At 36.3% G+C, this 17,358-nt stretch overlaps 1 pseudogene; it reads left to right on the top strand.

The window, feature by feature from the left end:
- LOC125614093 overlaps window positions 1–14,059 on the top strand; it is a 30,208-nt pseudogene extending 16,149 nt beyond the window's left edge.
- The last annotated feature ends 3,299 nt before the right edge of the window (window positions 14,060–17,358 follow it).

Here is a 17,358-nt window from a genome sequence, read left to right as displayed (position 1 = left end):
ATATATATCTCAAAACAATTTTAAAAGTAGGTTCACTGCACGGTGGTGCGTACCTGTAATCCCAGTGATTCCCAAGGCTGAGGCAGGAGGATCACAGGTTCAAAGCCAGCCTCAGCAAAAGCAAGGTGCTAAGCAACTCAGTGAGACCCTGTCTCTAAATAAAATACAAAATAGGGCTGGGGATGGGGCTCAGTGGTCAAGTGCCCCTGAGTTCAGTCCCCAATACCCCCACCCCACACCCAAAAAATAAGTTCACTGGCTCAGCAATTTTTTGGAAATGCAAATTACTAACATCTCCCATTGTCAGCCATCATCTGCAAAAGATGTTCACATAAAAACAGCATTAATATTAGAAGAGGAAAAGGAGGGGGCTGGGGTTGTAGCTCAGTGGTAGAGTGCCTGCCTTGCATGTGTGAGGCACTGGGTTCGATCCTCAGCACCACATAAATAAATAAGTAAATAAATAAATAAAGGTATTTTGTTATGTACAACTAAAAATTTTTTTTAAAAAAAGAAGAGGAAAAAGGCTTAAAAATTCACAATGGCTGTAGGGAGGACAGAGATGTAAAGATCTGAGTTATAATGAGGTGTCAGAATAATTGCAAATCATTTTACTTTATTTTTGTGTTACATTTTTTATATTGCAGTTCCCATGGTTAACAAAGCCTTTGCACATGATCACTCACAGTGTGCCTTCTTCAGACAAATGCCGCCAGGCAAGTCTTTAAAGTAGCCATTGCTCAACTTTGTTGAACAGAAGCATTTTCATCTCTTCAGTCTAGCCTAAAGCTTTTTTTTTTTTAATGATTCCATTTATACAAAGATTCAAACCAGGTAAGATTAGTGTGATGATATAAGCCAGAATAATGTTTATATTTGATGGGCGAGCAGATGCTGACTGCAAATAGGCAAAAGTAAGACTTCTGGTATACTGGTCATGGGTCATGTTTTATTCTTGGTTCTAGGTAGAGAGTAGACATATCAATTTTGTTAAAATTCTACAAACCATATACTTGTGCATTTAGTGGGCATATAAATATATTTAATAAACAGTAACTGAGACATAGTTAGAATTAAGTTATTTGAACAACTAGGCATTCCCTGACAATAGGAGCATAGGAACTGTGGACTAGAAGATTCTTTTTTTTCCCAGTACTTGCCCTTACTCTCCACTCCTCTCTCCCCCTATACCCTTATCTCTACTAATCTTTCTGCTATTTACTTATAGTTTTTTTCAATTAGTATCTTGTGGATATTTTCTCAGTATATATCCAAAACATCTAAAATCAGACTACCATAGAGGTGCAGCCACATCAATATTTATAGCAACACAAGTCACAATAGCTAAGATATGAGAAACCTATATGCCATTCAACAGATGAATGAATAAAGAAAATGTGGTATATATACACACAATAGAAAGTATTACTTAACTTTAAATAAGAATGAAATTATGGCATTTGCTGGTAAATGGATGGAACTAGAGACTATCATGCTCAATGAAATAAGCCAGAACCTGAAAAAGTCAAAGGTTGAACATTTTCTCTGGTATTTGAAAGCTAGTCCAAAATAGAGGGAAAAAAAGAAAAAAGAAAAAAAAAAACAGAGAAGAAATGGGGGTGGGGAAAATTCTATCAAAATAGAAGAAAGATCAGTGGAGTAAAAGGTGATAAAGGAAGAATAGTTGAATGAATCTATCCTCAATTTCCTATGTATATATGTGAATAAACCACAGTGAATCTCACCATTATGTGTATCCAAAGCTCTTAATCAGGGCAATACACTGTGTCTGAGACTAGTGCCCTCAAGCCACCTCACAGTGAAACAAACTGCTATTAACTGTTTGCTTTCTGCTGCCAGTGCCCACCTTCTCTTAATACCTCATGACCTCTGGCCATTGCTCCCTATTTGGCTGGCTTCCCCTTAGTCTCTCTCTCATCCATCCAATAAATCCTCCGTACTTACTTCAGTTGTACTTCTCTCCAGAACCAAGACTCATCATGGCCTCCCCGCTTCATTGTATTTCTGCACATAGCTCTCAGCTTGTCATTCTTAACCTTCCACTGTTTCCTCTTGACCTGTTATTTCAACTTCATCTTCTTTTGTACTCCCTGTATTCTGTCCATGCTGTTGTAGCTAGTATTTCTGAATACATCCTGCTGTCATCCACTTTCTGGGTCAAGTTCAAGCTTTCTTCTCAGCCGATCTGCTAACCTCTTACCCTCCGTTGCCATATCTGAAAAAGGAGTCCTGTCCATTCTCCATGACCTTGTTCAAAACAATTCTACTCATAGAACCTGCTAGATTTCTAGTATTCTATCTTTTCACTGTGAGCCCAGAACACATACATCTTTCTCATACAACTCTTTGACAGCTGGCCTTTTTACCAGTTTCTACCAATGCCTCCCTGTCACTAGATGTTGTGTGGCTTTGAGTCACAGACTGTGTCTTAATCATCTTCATGTCTCCTATAGTACCTAGTACAGTATACTGTTTCATGGGTATTCAGGAAACATTTGGTGAAAATGAATAAAGAAAATGAATGAATAAAGAAAATGTGGTATATATACACATAGAAAGAATTAGAATACAATCAGAATATCACATAAGTAACAGGAGGAAATATTTAGCACTTTGTTAGTTTTTATGATGACTTTATATCTGGTCTTATTTGTAAAACATCATTTGGCAATGGAAAATGTGGTAGATAAAGTGGTACTCTCCACTTTATTGAAGATAAGCATTAGTATCCATATATGTTAAATCTTTATGATAGGATCAAAGTCAAATAGGAAAAAGGTCAGAATTTGTATTCTAAGTGGAATTTGATGTTATCCAGGTACAAAAATGATTCGCAGTCTATGATTATTTAAGTCAGTTCTCCTACCATTGTGTAATATATTTTCTAGCTCATTGATCAAGAGTTCTGTCTTGTTTATTATAGAGAACTCTTCCTCCACATCATGACAAACAGGCTAGAGAGAGTTGGTCCAGAGTACTGATAGCTATCACTTATATATCATTTTATCCTGTTCAGAGCACTCATTTATTTTATATCATTTAATTTTTCTAAAATCTCTGCAAGGAAGAACTTGTCTTCTTTATATAAGTGAGAAATCTCAGGCTCAGAGAGCTTAAAATGTATTGCCGCAGATCCAACAGTCAGCAAGTGGCAGATCAGGTTCACATCTAGTTTTTCTAACTCAGAATGACCAACTTTATTTTGGACAAGAAAATGAATAATAGTCATTCCGTGGATATCATTTGTTGCCCATCTCCAGACCCATCCCAAATCTTGGTGTATTCCTGGCACGTATCTGCCCTGGAGACAATACTTGCACTGACAAGAGTTCCTGTATAAATCAGCCTGTCTATTTGAATTTCAGCAGTTCCTATGCTACCCTGAAAAATATCTGTGGCTATTTTCTAAAAGGTTAGGATTATTTGTTCTCTTAAAGAAAGAAAAAAATACACCTGACCTGCTTAGAGCTTCAAAATGAGGGATATGAAATTTAATTTTTTTCCTAAGTTATCTTCACCTTCAAGAAAAGTATAGGATGAACTTCTTTCATTCTTCCTACATTTGGTACATTTTTCCTCCCACCAAATTGCAAAAGAACTGTATCTAAGGATGTCCACTCTTGAGAATAGCCTGTTTAGTTCCTTTTGCTCTGTATTCTGTATTCAAAGCCATATTTTTGTCTTCATGACCTTGACCTGAGTGTTACTTAAGGAGCCTTCAATTTGCTCTTTCTTCATCCTTTTCCTGAAGAAACCCAGGAAATCATTAGATGCCCTCTCTCTGTGCTTGCCAAGTTGCCTGTATTTTCCCAGGTCAAAATAAAGCTGTGTGATTTGACAAATACAAGCATACTTTTTAATACCAGAAAATATGCTTGTATTTGTCAAACCACCTAGGGTTTGAGGAAAAAAAATATTTATGTTGACATTGTCTTAAATCTTTTAGAATGCATATATGTATATATGTATACTTCCTTTGCTGTCATTTTTAAGTCATAGCTACAGAATAAAGAAAAACCATATGACTTACCTCTAAATGTGACCTTTCGTATTTTTTCCTGAGGCTTTTTAAATTCTCTTCTCTTTCTGTATATTAGGCATTTTAATTAGACTGTGTCTTAGAGGGGATCATTTTTTTCCTCATTTTTTAGTTTGTGCATTAGAATTATCCATATTGATGGGATTTGTTCTTACATATTCATATGTGCATACAATATAAAATATAATTTGGCCAATATCACTCCCCAGCATTTCCCCTCTCCCTCTGTGCCTCCTACCCCTTGATCCCTTTTCTCTACTTATCTTCTTTTGATTTTTAGGATATCCACCCCCATCTTTGTTTTCCTTTTTCCTCTTTAGCTTCTGTATCTGAGACAAAACATATGACCTTTAGCCTTCTGATTTTGACTTATTTTGTTTAACATGAGGATCTCCAGTTCTATCCATTTTCCTGCAAATGCCATAATTTCATTTTTCATTATGGCTGAATAAAACTCCATTGTTTATATATACACATGTATATGTTCTAACTCATATATATGTATATGTGTATATATATTTTTCCCTTACTCTGCAGCTGTGACTTAAAAATGACAGCAGAGTAAGACAGTCTTGGATTCCCTATTCCTAACTAAATATATTATTTAATTGGGTTATTTATTCTTATTCATAGCACCTCCCCCACAATTCCCTTGAAAAATACAGACTGGGTAATTTAAAAGTGTCTCAAGAGTGTGTTGTTGAGGTCTTCAGAATTCTTTCTCCCAATTATTACAAATAGCATTCAATAAATATTTATTGAATGAATTAATGAATAAATGAATTGAAATGATCCTGAGCTTATTTTAATTGTAGCAAATTTGTATTCTTTTTGCCACAAAAATGAGGCAAAACCTCAACCCACAGCATTTGAAAGGTTTCTTATATCACTGAATTAAACTATTTGGACATTATGATTCTGTCCCTTTACCTAATAAGTAACCTAATGACGTTGGGCCCTGCTCTAGTAGTTGCCAGTCTTCATAGACTAAGGCATCTTTATTCCAAGTTCTTTCCTTTGGCCTTTGTGTGACTTTGAAATGATGGTGAGAAGATGCCTAAGCTGAAGGACGTTAGTATTGGGCATTCCCAGCTGAGAATGAAAATAAGCAAAGATGTCAGGGTCAGGAATAGTAGAGTATATTTGCAAAATAAGGTAAAGAATGAATGGTAGTGAAGGCCCTGTGGGGAAGAGCATGGCGCCATGCTGAAGAGTCTATACCTCCTCACCTAGGATAAAGAATGTCAGGGTGCCAGCCAGGAATGAGGCCTGTAGATTTGCACTTGTGCTCATCCCTCTTATACACTTTCGTTTATTACCAATATAATTAGGTTCATACAGCTGGATGGAGGGGACTTGAGAAGAACTATACTAGAACAAGGAAACCAAGTTTGGAGGTCATATGGGATCCTAGCAAAGAGATGATTAGCACCTTAAGTAAGGTAATAGAAATGGGGAGGAAAGGCTGGATCTGATTGACTTCCAGGGACAGGTAGAGCTGTTTGATTTACTGGTTCAATGAGTCTGGGGAGGAAAGGAATGATTCTCAGGTCTAGTGGATGCATGGCAACATCAAAGTTATTTGCAGCTGGGACTAATAATTCAGGGGGAGGAGCAGGTCTGCCCTTTAATTCAGCAGTATTAATGGAGGTCCTTACCCAAGGGCAGAGTAGCTAGAAGATGATGAAAGAGGTATAGGAGAGGTTGGGTTGAGGTCCCAGTGATATCCCCATATGTTAAGGTCTGAGAAATTGAACTTGGACATTTGCAGGAGGGGTGTGGGCCAAAAACATTAGGCCTGAAATCACCAGCTCATGGGTGGTAGTTGAAACAGTGAGAGAAAATGTACTTGCCCAGAGAATGTGTATTTCTTTATATAAGTGAAACACAAAAGAGAAGAAAGGAGTGCTATACCTATAGTTAAAATACCCAATCATACAAGTGAATTTTTAAGAGAATAGGGCTGGAGGTATAACTCAGTGGCAGAACACATATTTCATATGTATGAGGCCATGGGTTCAATCCAGAGAAACATAAAAAAAAATGTTTAAGAGAATAGATCTCATAGGAAATGTTCTTACCATAAAATTAAAACTTTTTTAACAGCAATTGAAAGAAAAAAAAAGTGGGGGCATATCAGAGAAGTGACCAAATGAGGAGACGTTTTCAGGCAATTAAATTATTTGGAGGAAAAAAGAAAGCATTTTAAATTATTTTCTGTTTTGTTTCAAATGGAGGAAATAAAACATTATGATGAAAGGGAGAATATTGGGCTTTTGGAAGATGCAGAGAGAAACCTCCAAAACACACATTCTCTGCTTGTTTAAATTGCTTAAGGGGCTGGGATTGTGGCTCAGCGATAGAGTGCTCACCTAGCATGTGCAGGGCCCTGGGTTCAATCCTCAGCACCACATGAAAATAAAATAAAGATATTGTGTCCAACTACAACTAAAAAATAAATATTTTAAAAAATAAATAGATAAAATAAATTGCTTAAGACTGATTTTCAGGCAGTGTTGAGAACCCCTAAAAACCAGAGGCATCCATATATCTCTTCTAGAAATGTGCCAGGATCACGTTCCTCTTACTAAAGCATCTAAATACATGATGTCAGGAAAAGCATGCTCCAGCTCAGAGGGTCTTTCTTGACTGAGGCTTGCTGGCCTCTAGTGGCCAGGAAGGAACCTCCCAGCTTCTGGCTCTACCTGTCTTCATTGTGACTTCAGTGAGAGAGGAGGGGTGGGCGGGCAGCATCAGTTTATGCCAAGTGTCTTAATAACCATTTTAAGGACCTTTTGAGAATATTGAACAGGCACTCTGCTTCTTTACCAAAACCTGGAAAGGAATTTTTCTTTTGTCCAGAACAAATTATAGAGGCAACATTTAGGCCCAAACTGGACAGCTTTGTTTCTTTCTTTCTTTTTCTTTTTCTTTCTTTCTTTTTTTTTTACTTTTATTAGTGCATTATAGTTATACATAATATTTGGGTTCATTTTGACATAATCATACATGCATAAAATTTAATTTACTATTTATTTAATCTTAACTGGCTGTATAGATATGTATAAAGATGGATTCACTGTGATATATTTATACATGCACAGAGTGTAATTTTGTCAAATTCTTTCCACTTTTCCTCCCCTTTACCATCCTTCCTACTACCCCCTCAATCTCCTTCTTCTACTCCATAGATCTTCCCTATATCTTTAGCATACTATGACACTTCAATCCCCTCCCTCTACACCGATTTTCATTCTTTTTTCATGGGATCCCTCCCCATTTTTACCCTTACTTTGCTCTATCTTCTGCATATGAGAGAAAACATTTGACCTTTGACTTTCTGAGCCTGACTTATTTCACTTAGCATGACGTTCTCCAGTTCCATCAATTTACCAGCAATTGCCTTAATTTCATTTTTCTTTATGGCTGAGTAAAACTCTATTGGGTATATATGCCATATTTTCTTTATCCATTCATCTATTGACAGGCATCAGGACTGGTTCCATATCTTGGCTATTGTGAGTTGCGCTGCTATAAATATTGATTTGGCTGCATCCCTGTAGTATGCTGATTTTAATTATTTTTGATAAATACTGAGGAGTGGGATAGCTGGGTCATATGATGATTCTATTCCTAGTGTTTTGAAGAATCCCCATATTGCTTTCCAGACTGGTTGTGCTAATTTGCCGTCCCATCAGCAATGTATGAGTGTACCTTTCCCCCCATATCCTCATATTTATTACTTTTTATTCTTGATAATTGCCATTCTGACTGAAGTGAGATGAAGTCTCTGTAGGTTTGATTTGCATTTCCCTCATTGCTAGGGATATTGAACATTTTTTTCATATATTTGTTGGCCATTTGTGTTTCTTCTTTTGAGAAAAGTCTGTTTAGTTCTTTTGCACATTTATTGGTTGGGTATTTGTTTGGGGGGTTTGTTTTGTTTCTTTTTTATTTTGGGTTCTTTGTTTATTCTTGTTTTTAATTCTAAGGTTTTTTTAGTTCCTTATATATTCTGAATTTTAATCCTGATTAGAGAAGCAACTAGCAAATATTTTCTCTCACTCTGTAGGCTCTCTCTTCATGCTCTTTATCATTTCCTTTGTTGTGAAGAACTTTTTAATTTGATGCAATCCCACTTGTTGATTATTGTGTTTTATTTCATGAGCTTATAGGATCTTGTAAATAAGTCAGTGCTTGTGCCAGTATGTTGGATTGTTGGCCCTATTTCCTTCTAACAATTGCAAAATTTCTGGTCTAATTGTTTAGTCTTTGATCCACTTTGATTTGACTTTTGTGCAAAGTGAGAGATAGGGATCTAGTTTCATTTTTCTACATATCAATATCCAGTTTTCTCAGCACAATTTTTTTATAAAGGCAATCTTTTTTCCAACATATATTTTTGGCACCTTTATGAACTATCAGATGGCTATAAGTAAGGGGGTTTGCCTTCATGTCTTCTATTCTGTTCCATTGTCTTCATGTCTATTTTGATGTCAATACCATACTTTTTTATTACTATAACTCTGTAGTACAATTTGACATCAGGTATTGTGATGCCTCCTATATCACTCTTGGTAAGAATTGCTTTGGATATTCTGAGTATTTTATTCTTCTAAATGAATTTTAGGACTGTTTTTCTAACTCTGTCAAGAATGTCATCGGTGTTGTCATTGGTATTTTGATGGAGATTGCATTGGATCTGTATAACACTTTTGGTAATATGGCCATTTTGACAATATCAATTCTGCCTATTCAAGAACATGGGAGGTCTTTCCATCTTCTAAGGTCTTCAATTTCTTTCTTCAGTGTTCTGTAGTTTTAATTATAGAGGGTTTTTGTTGTTGTTGTTTGTTTATTTTTAGGTTCTTGTGAATGGAATAACTTTCCTAATTTCTTTCTCAGCAAAATCACTACTGGAGTATAGGAAAACTATTGACTTATGAATGTTAATCTTGTATTCTGATACTTTGCTGAATTCACTTATCAGCATTGAAAGTCTTCTGGGAGTTTTTTTTGGATCTTCTAGATATAGGATCAAGTCATCAGCAAACAGATAATTTGATTTCCTTCTTTTCCTATTGTATCCTTTGAATTTCTTTCTCTTGCCTGATCACTCTTGCCACAGTTTCAAGGACTATGTTGAATAGAAGTGATGAGAGTGGACATTCTTGTCTTGTTCCTGATTTTAGAGGAAATGCTTTTAGTTTTTCTCTGTTCAGTTTGATGATGGCTTTGGGTCTGTCATATATGGCCTTTATAATGTTAAAGTAAATTCTTTCTATTCCTAGTTTCTCTAGTGTTTTTAACATGAATGGGTGCTGGATTTTATCAAAGGCCTTTTCTGCATCTATGGAAATGATCATATGATCATTTAATTATGTGCTTAATTATGTTCATATGTTTATGTGGTGATTTACATTTATTGATTTGTGGATGTTGAACCAGTCTTGCATCCCTGGGAGGAAACCCACTTGATCATTAAATACTATCTTCTTGATATGTTTTTGAATGTGATTTGCTAATATTTTATTAAGGATTTTGCATCTATGTTCATCAAGGATATTGGTCTACAGTTTTCTTTCCTTGAAATGTCTTTGTCTGGTTTTGGTATCAGGGTCATACTGAATTTGTAGAATGTATTTGGGAGTGTTCACTCCCTTTCAATTTCATGAAATAACTTGAGAATGACTAGTATTAGTTCTTTTTTAAAGGTATGGTAGAACTCATCTAAGAAACCATCCAGTCCTGAGATTTTCTTTGTTGAAAGGCTTTTAATTGCCACTTCAATCTCATTGCTTGATATTGGTCTGTTTAGATTTTCTATATCTCCCTGGTTCAATTTTGACAAGTCATATGTGTCTAGAAATTTGTTGATGTCTTCTATATTTTCCAGTTTATTGGAGTATAAATTTTCAAAATAGTTTCTAATGATCTTCTGAATTTCAGAACTGTCTGTGGTGATATCTTCTTTCTCTTTCTTAGTTTGACCAAGGGTTTATCACTCTTGTTTATGTTTTCAAAGAACCAACTCTTTATTGCATTGATCCTGTGTATTTTTATTCTCAATTTCATTAATTTTGGTTGTGGTATTATTTCTGTCTTCTACTGATTTGGGGGACAGACTTGTTTCTAATATGTGAATGATGTCCTGAAGATAATGCTTTTCAATTCTGAGGATGCTTTCTCCAGTGAAAGGTACAAAAATAGATGACAGACAAGATACACTTGGAGCAGACTCTCGCAGATACATAGAATAAAAATCAAATGGAAATAATGTATGTCAAAGAAGTTTTGAACTCTAAAGAAGTAAGTATCTATTTATACAACATTATTTTTAGAAAAAAAATGAGTGATCATATGGCCTCTATAACTGATTCTTGGACAGCATTTGCAACTTTTCTAAGCTTCTGTTTGCTCCTTTGTACATAAAAATAATGGCACATCCCACATGAATGGATTGTTGAAGTTATGAGTCAATAGATAAAGTATTTACCATGTGGGACTGTCACTAAACATTTAATAACTCTAGCTCTATTATTGTTATTATTATCATTATTATCTAAGAGATATAGTCCCATCTTGAGTTTATTGGCAGATCAGGAGAATCTCTGCCTAAAGTGGAATCCTACTTCACAGTTTATCAAGGTCTTTCAAGTATATGTTGATCCCATTTAATTAAGGCAGTGCTTGAAATTCCTCATAAAGTTCTGCTCAAGTAGGTGGAAACCTAGCTTTTCTAAGGGGAAAGTTGCATTCCAGTGTTGACTTGATATTAAGATACAATGGGAGGAATCTAATTATTGTTTGGGAGTTGACCAGATGGACTTTAAAAGCCTTTGAAGGCTTGAAATTCTGTCATGCAACTCTATGACCCTCTTCATTGCCTAAAAATTCATAAGCAGAAGTAAATTGCAGAAGATACCAGAGATACACCATAGCACAAGGATATAGGTCCCATATAGGAGAGAACTCCAACCCTTTTCCTCAAAGAAAGATACCCCAGCCCCTCCCAGTCACATGGGGATACTCTTAGGATGGCACAAAGACTCTCCAATGGCAGCCTGTCTCCCAGTGCCATCCTCACTGCCAGAGTTACCTTTGAGAAGGAGGCACACATGCAGAAAATGCTTTCTGAGAAAAAAAAGTCTATTTTTCTATTTTTGTTCTTTCTTTTAATTGGTACTATATAATTATACATAATAGTGGGATTCATTATACCATTTTTGTACATGCACATAATTTGATCAGTTTCATTCCCCAGGACCTCCCCTTCTCCTTCCCTCCTCCCGCCCCAGATCTACTTGTTCTACTCTACTGATCTTCCTTCTATTGTTATTGTTATTTCAATCAGTGAATTATATATATAATATACTATATAATATATATGGTATATATATTATATATAATTCTAGTTTCTTCATCTGTAAAATGGGATAATATGCTATAAATTGAAAGGATTAATTGATATAATGCATGAAATTATTATATATATGACATATATTACATATATACATTCATACATGATTCATTGTGGTATCCTTGTACATAGACATGGCACAATTGGATAGATTTCATTCCCTAGTACCTCACCATGCTCTCCCCTCCTCCTTCCCTCTCAATCCCCTTCCTCTACTCTATTGATCTTCTTTCCATTTTCATGAGATACTCCCCCTTTTTTCTCTATCTCACTCTAGAGTCTGCATATAGAGAAAATATTTGACCCCTGACTTTTCTAAGGCTGGTTTATTTTCCTTAGTATGATAGTCTTCATTTCCATCCATTAATAAATGCCATAATTTCATTCTTCATTCTTCTTTATGACTGAGTAAAACTCCATTGTGTATATATACCACATTTCTTTATCCATTAGTTTATTGACAGATACCTAGGCAGGTGATATAACTTGCCTATTGTGAATTCTGCTGCTATAAATATTGGCATGCATATATCTGTAAAGCATGCTGATTTTAGGTCAGAGAAAATACTATTTTTTAAAAAAAAGACCATGATTCCAAGGAAGAATTCATCACTATAGATAAGCAAACATTTCAATATTTGTAATTTGAAATTACCATAGACAAAGACATAATACATGTAGCCAGGTGTGGTGGCACACTGCTGTAATCCAAGTGACTCAGGAGACAGCAGTTTAGCAAGACCCTGTCTCCAAATAAAAAATTAAAAGGACTGGGGATGTAGCTCAGTTCCCCTGAGTTCAGTCCCTACTACCCAAAAAACAAAACAAAAAAGTCAAAAGTAATGCCAGGCATGGCAGTGCACACCTGTAATCCCAGAGGCTTAGGAGGCTGAGGCAGGAGGATTGTGAACTGAAAGCCAGCCTCAGCAACTTAGTGAGGCCCTAGGCATTTCAGTGAGACCCTATCTCTAAATAAAATATAAAAAAGGACTGGGGTGTAGCTTGGTGGTTAAGTACCCCTGGGTACCAAAAAGAAAAAAAGCCAAAAACAACTCACGTGTTTTATGATGGTTAATTTTGTGTCAACTTGACTGTGTACAATGATACCCAAATAGCAGGTAAAACATTATTTCTGGGTGTGTCTATGAGAGTATTTCCAGAAGAGATCACATTTGAATCAATGAACTGAGTAAGGATCAGTTCTTATCAATGTGGGCAGGCATCCTCCAATCCTTTTAGAGTCCAAAGTGGAACAAAATAATGGAGGAAGGCCAAATTCTCTCTCTCTTTCTCTTCTGGAACCAGTAATCCATCTTCTCCTGCCTTAGGCATCAACTGTCTGGTTTATAGGCCTTTAGACTCAGATTAAATTATACCACCTGCTTTCCTAGTTCACCAGCTTGCAGATGGCAGATGGTGGGACTTCTCATCCTCCATAATCCCATGAGCCAATTCCCATAATAAATACATATATCTCCTATTGGCTCTATTTCTCTAAAGAACCTTGAGTGGTATATATGTGAAGCATTTAATGAATACCAGATGCTATACAAAGAGTTTTTCATGCATTATGTCAATTAATCCCTTCAACTCATAGCATATTATCCCATTTTACAGATGAGTAAACTAGACAGGGAAACTGGGGTTCTCTATAAAATTTCTTTCTTTCCCTTCATATAATTTGCCACAATATATGTTCACTTGTTTGGAAATTGAATTAGTGTCATATATAATTGTGATGCAGGCAAAGCCTTCTCTTGCAGGATATAACTGAGTCCAGTTTTGTGGTTGGTGTAGCTGGGAAAGCACAGGAATCTTCACCAGTTCAACTTCATCTCAGAGGAACAGTGGCCTGGGATCTACTATCCACAGAATTAGGACTGTCTATCCCTTCTCAGTTCTGGCTCTAAATACTGACTACAATGGAGTCTGGTGGTCTGGTCTTGCTACTCTGAGGAGATAAAGTGAGCTTCCTCTTTGGCAGCCATTATTCTAAAACATTCAAGTTAAAGAAGAGTACCCCTGACATGTCTCCTCAGTATGAACATTTAAAACATGCAGAACACCCTTCAAAGTGGCAATGTGAGAGGAACTATTATGTTGCCACAAGGAGAGGACATCAATCAGTGGATGACAGCTGACAACTGCAGATTTCTTGAAGCATGCCAGAACTCTGCACTACTTTCCAGTCATGTCTGCAGGTCTAAGATCTGAACGTCATTAGGCAGGATATACTAATATTAGAAAGCCAAAGAAATGTTCTGCTACAAACTATATCAACTATTTGATAGCCTAGGCTCAGGATTAGCTTGATTTTGAACCTTTTTCCTTCTAATTGGTGTTCCATTTCCCAAGAACTTTTATCTGTGGCAAAGACTATTCTAAAGTGTCTGTTCAAGGTTTATACCCTTATTTCTTATCAACACTTGGACTCTGTGGTGCAATTTCAGGAAAGGCCCATGGTGACATCTCCTTTAAGTGCAGGGTCATACTCCAGGGGGCTTTGGACCACCCCAAGTTCTTTCTCCTTTCTCATTTGTAGTACTAAAGGGAAACTTGGAGCCTCGAGCCTATTATAGAATGTGTTTGGAATGCAATATCCTGAGAGAGGAAAGGACTGTCCAGAATAGTCTAGGTTCTGTTCCAGTCCCCCCTGAAACAGGATATCATTCAATGCTTTGGCCCTATGTTTCACATAACCCCAGATATAAAACCCAGGATGGGCTGCTCTCTGGGGTCCCTCAGCTGTGGTATAAGTGGGGCACACACCAATACAACTTTGACCTAGGCAACTTTCCTGAGCCTTGGGGAACTAGCTTGCAATGAATCCTAGGCTTCTATTGTCCCTGTACCCATATAAGTAAGAAACATTCCTGTGTAGGCTCATAGTGTATATGGATGTTCTGTCACACTGGACTCTGACAGGTTGATACTGTACACAGTGAACCTGCTTTTTGTTAAGGATTTGTTCCATTTGTTTCAAGAGTTCAATTTGATTGATAAGGTAAGAATTGGCATCATTTCAGGAATTCACTGAGATTCTTGTACTGAAAGACAAATAAATCTTTCTTCTAGAACACCTACTCTTTTGCTTCATCTACAGCTAGAATTCTCAAAGCTAACCTGTTATACACCAGTATTACCAGTTGAACTGTGTTCCTCTAAAATTCATCCATTGAAGTTATAAACCCAGTATTTCAGAATGCGACCTCATTTAAAAATAGGGTCATTACAGATGTAATTAAGATAAGGTCACTATTGTGGGCCCTAATCCATCCTGATGTCCTCATAAAAAGGAGAAATTTAGACCCCCAGGCAGAACCCATGTGAACCTGAAGACAGAGATTAGTATAATGCATCTACAATAGATCTTTCCCTCACAGCACTCTGAAAGAACCAACCCCAGAAGTACCTCAATTTCAGTCTTCCAGCCTCCAAAACAGTGACTTAATAAATTTACATTGTTGTAAGCCATCTTACATCTGATTTGTGGTACTTTGTTATAGTAACCCTTAGGAATTTAATACAACTAAGTGATACAAATTAAGAAAATAGTATATGAAGAAACCCATAGAATACAGACACCCTATGTCTATACTACAAATAAAATTGTTGCAATAGTAGGTTGGTTTTAGAGCATGAACCTGGGAGCACAGCTAACTTTAGCAGCTCTATGACTTGTTATTGTCATGGAGTCACAGTTGGTTCTAATGATGTAATGACTAACATGTAGTTTATTACTTTAGTTATTTTTTTCTTTGCTAAATAACTTGATTGGGCCTGTTTCAAGTGTCAGGATAATGGATAATAAGAATTTCTACCAACAATTTATCAACAACTTTCCAAATCAAACTTTCTAACAACACAATCCCATAATCAGGTAGGTTTTATTCCACTTGTATTTTGTAAATAAAAAAAAAAAAACGTTCTTAGGTTTTCTTAACATTTGGACCATTTGTATTATTTTGCATTTTATTTTCAAGTTTTTATGCCAGTACTTTTATGTTTGTGTGTGTGTGTGTGCATATATTTACAGTTGGGTTTTTTTTTGTTGTTGTTTGTTTGTTTTTACAAAACCTACAGTTGTCATTTTAATCATCATACAGCATATGTGGTATGAAAGTAACCAAAGTGTTTTCTGAAGATTTCTTTTTCTTTTTTATCCCTGTTTGGGATTTTATCAGCATATAAACCTATCCAAATTGTTAGCAGGGTGTACAATATATGAGAAATGATTCATTTTAATGCTTCTAAGAATCATCTTGTAGATTTTGATTTTCCAATGCTTCATTCAAATTTTGAAAAATGATGCTTTGTCATAAACATTGGTCTTAAAGCCACTATATTTATGCATGTTGTGGTGTGGGGATACACAAACATTATCCCAATAAGAATAATTTAAGAAAAACCACATCTATTTGCATGCCTTCTTATGCTCTGTCTCCCATGAGAAGTCATACAGAGGATCCTTCCCCCAGCAACAAAAATGCAGCAATATGTCTACAGAGTTTCTGTCCCAGAAAAGCCAGTTGAGTCTCCATTTATGGTTTTTACCAAAGTTGGTAGCATAGGTACCTTCAATCTATCCTGTACCAAAAGGCCAGATAACAGGCTTCCACATTGTTTGTACAGTCAGTCTAAGGACAGTGAACACCTTTATCAATTAAGGAATATTAAAACCCTCCCTAGCCAAGTGCAGTGGCACACACCTATAATCCCAGTGGCTCAAAGGCTGAGATAGGAAGATTGCAAGTTCAAAGCCAGCCCCAGCAACTTAGTGAGGCCCTAAGCAAATCAGTGAGAGATCCTGTCTCTAAGTAAAAATTTTAAAAGGCTGGGGATGTGGCTCAGTGGTTAAGTAGTACCTCTGGGTTCAGTTACCAGTACCAAAAAAAAAAAAAAAAAAAAAGAACTCTCCCTAAATCCAAGCTCGCAGGAACCAGCCAAGAGCCACGGCCACGTTTGCAAATAGGATGTTCTAAGGATAACAGTCTTAGATCTGCTATGTTAACTCTTTTCTGCACAGGAGCCTTGGCTGAGACCTCAGAAAGAGGAATCAAAATTATTAAGGAACCCAGTGGGATAGAATGATGAGATGAAACCAACAAGGTAAAGCCTATTAAGGGAAAACAAGAGCCTTACATTAAAGTCCAAAAGATTGATTACTATTACTGGATGTGGGAGATCCAGCTTGACAGCAATTAATGTGAAAAATACCCAAGGGATTTGTTGCTCAATATCAATTAACACTGTTAACTGAGCCATCAGAAAACTAATGGAATCTTATTCTAAATTAATGGGGGTGTCTAGCTTAGATCAATGGAGTTTGAGCTCCTCTGATATTCTGAAATTGTCAAACATCTTCAGACAAATGAATGTCTTTCTGAGGTCCCTATTCTTATACAGATATGAATAAATAAGAGAAATATAGTGGGCAATGTAGGTCACTAGGCTGACTTTAATGTAAGCTGTCTTAACATTTTTAAAAAGAGGTTTTCAAAATTGGTCAATGAATCATGGTTATTCTCTTTTGTTCCATTTGACAATTTGGAACCAATGTTGGCAGCTTTCGAGAAACAGATACAGAGTCAATATAAAGAGCAAATAGAAAGGCCAGCGATGGAATTAGCTGACTAGGGCAGGAAAGTGTTCCTCAATGCTGGAAGTATTCACACTGTTGCAAGAACATGTATCTCTAGACTGGATGAGATTTTGAGTCTGAATATCTATAGATTATGCACTCCAAAAATCCTTAGCCCTGTGGTGTTACTCATTTGGACATTTTTCTATTATGTATGTGTCTTAGACTCTTCTGAATGAATAGCCAAAGTAAAACAAGAGTAATGTTGACCTATTGTTTCTGAATTTTATTCTGTTA

This window comes from Marmota marmota, unplaced genomic scaffold (assembly GCF_001458135.2).
Source record: "Marmota marmota marmota unplaced genomic scaffold, marMar, whole genome shotgun sequence".
Classification (NCBI taxonomy): domain Eukaryota; kingdom Metazoa; phylum Chordata; class Mammalia; order Rodentia; family Sciuridae; genus Marmota; species Marmota marmota.
This window is presented reverse-complemented; position numbering and strand designations above follow the sequence as displayed.